The sequence below is a fragment of the Aythya ferina genome (assembly GCF_964211825.1).
Source record: "Aythya ferina genome assembly, contig: HAP1_SCAFFOLD_151, whole genome shotgun sequence".
Classification (NCBI taxonomy): Eukaryota; Metazoa; Chordata; class Aves; order Anseriformes; family Anatidae; genus Aythya; species Aythya ferina.
Genome location: NW_028181375.1, coordinates 172,804 through 174,935, shown reverse-complemented (window position 1 = coordinate 174,935; position 2,132 = coordinate 172,804). Strand labels below are relative to the sequence as shown.

Genomic DNA, 2,132 nt, shown 5'->3' with positions numbered 1-2,132 from the left:
AGGGGTTTCGAGGTTTTTTTGGATGTTAGGGCTTGAGGCTTTTTTTGTAAGGGCGGTGAGGGTTCCAGTGAGTGCTGGTAAATGCAGTTCTCGAGCACTCGGCCTGTGATTGGCCATGCTGGCTGTGCGGGGAATGCTGGTAGGTGTAGTTTTCCGGCACTGGGAGGCCATGTTGTGTGCCCAGAGCATGCCGGGAGATGTAGTTCTCGGGACTCCGGACTTCCGGGAGGCCATGTTGCGTACCCAGAGTATGCCGGGAAATGTAGTTTTCGGATTCGGGACTTCCGGAAGGCCATGTTGAATGCCCAGAGCATACCGGGAGATGTAGTTCTCGTGAACTAGGGTTAGGGGCTAGGGCTGGGGCTAGAGTTAGGGTTTCGGGTGAGGGTTGGGGTTGGGGGTTATTGTTAGGCTTAGAGGGTTAGGGTTAGGCTTAGAGGGTTAGGGTTAGGGATAGGTTAGGGGTAGGTTTAGAGGGTTAGGGTGAGGGTTAGGGGTTAGGGGTTGGGGTTGTGGTTAGGGTTAGAGTAAGGGTTAGGGTGAGGGTATTAGGGTTAGGGTTTGGGTTCAGATTAGGGTACGGGTAAGGGTTAGGGCAAGGGTAAGTGTTAGGGTAAGGCTAAGGGTAAGGCTTAGGGTGAGGATAAGGTTTAGGGAAAGGGTTAGGTTTAGGGTAAGGATTAGGGTAAGGGTAAGGATTAGGGTTAGGTTTGGGGTAAGAATAAGGGTAAGCTAATGGTTAGGATAAGGGTAAGGGTTAGGGTAAAGGTTTTCATTTGTTAAAGCTGAAACGCAGTATGCAATCTGGGACGTCACAGCCAGAGCTGCCTATGGCAAGGTGAAAGAGGAAAAGATGGAGCAGATGTTCTACTCCTAGTTTTTTCTTTATACGTAAATAAAAGTTTGAGCTAATTCCAGTTGGAAGAGTTCCAATTACTTGCTTGGTCATAATGTCTTTTAATATTGAAAGCTGCAGCAAAAGCATGGGGATTTTTGCTTCTAGAAACACCCTAGTTCTCTTGTCTGCACTATGCATGCTTTTGAGCTAAAACTGATTAAAAAATAAAAAGAAAAATCACACACACACACACAAAAAAAAAAAAAAAAAACAAACACCACAGCTGCTGCTGCTGCTCTCTTCCTACTTCCTTGTGCTTTGCCCCTTCCCTTCCCAGGTGATTGGATTTGGGTGCTAGTCGGGGCCAAATGGTATGTGAGTCCCAGGCATCCCCTCAGAGAGCTCATTCTGCTTGGGCTGCTCTTTGGGGTGTTTGTTTTTCCTTCGGTCAGTTGCAGGCTTCTTCAGGTGGATGAGAGTTTATGGACTGATGCGTTTCCAAGTAGCGAGGGGTACGCACATCTTTTTGAGGTAACAGCTAGTAGGATCTGTTAGAATAATGTAGTACTTGGTGCCTTTATTGCATGCAGTTCTTTATCAGGTGAGTAACTGTTGCGAGTAACTGAAGTCAATGTTACTTGGTGTGTTTGCTATGCAGTGCCTGTGCGGACTATTGCACGAGACACAGCTTTCTGACATCTGGCCCAGCAACTACTAAATAAGGGGAGGGGAGAAGCTGAAGAACGACCAAAGGACAAAGCCTGGGAGGAAGACTACGAGCCTTCAGTACGAGCGGCCCCCAGAGGGACCACCGGAGACTGATAACGCCTGCACCAGTGGGAGGGTTTGGATTCTGGGAACTAATTAGAATAACCCTGCCTTTTGTAGAAGTAGTAATGAATATGTATTAGCCTAGCAGCATAAAAACCAGCCGCCTGATGTAACTTGTGTGCGTCTTGGTGGAGCAGAGACTCCTGGCGCACCCAGCGCTGCTTGCTTACCTCTATTCCTTTAATAAATCATAAACATTAATTGTAAGCCTATTTGGGACTCGGTCATTTATTACAAGTGGGACCTCCCGATGGGTGGAAGCTGTCGGGATAGCTCGGGATGCTGAGGCGTGGTGCTGCAAGGAGGTTGGTGGTCGGTGGCGCCCTGGGGCAGGCCGAATTGGGAGGGGGCGAGGCGGCGGGTGGTCGGTGGCTTCTGTGGAAAAGGCGCTTGTATGGGGGGGCTGCGCATTCAGAGGAACCTTGACAGGCTGCAGACAGGGGCAGGCAGGAACCTTTTGAAG

At 49.2% G+C, this 2,132-nt stretch overlaps 1 long non-coding RNA gene across 1 annotated transcript; it reads left to right on the top strand.

Annotated features, from left to right (window-relative positions):
• Nucleotides 1–1,294: 1,294 nt before the first annotated feature.
• On the top strand, nucleotides 1,295–1,881 carry LOC311428818. Its single transcript, XR_014687906.1, has 2 exons — nucleotides 1,295–1,369; nucleotides 1,497–1,881. It is a non-coding gene; the product is annotated as an uncharacterized lncRNA (long non-coding RNA).
• The last annotated feature ends 251 nt before the right edge of the window (nucleotides 1,882–2,132 follow it).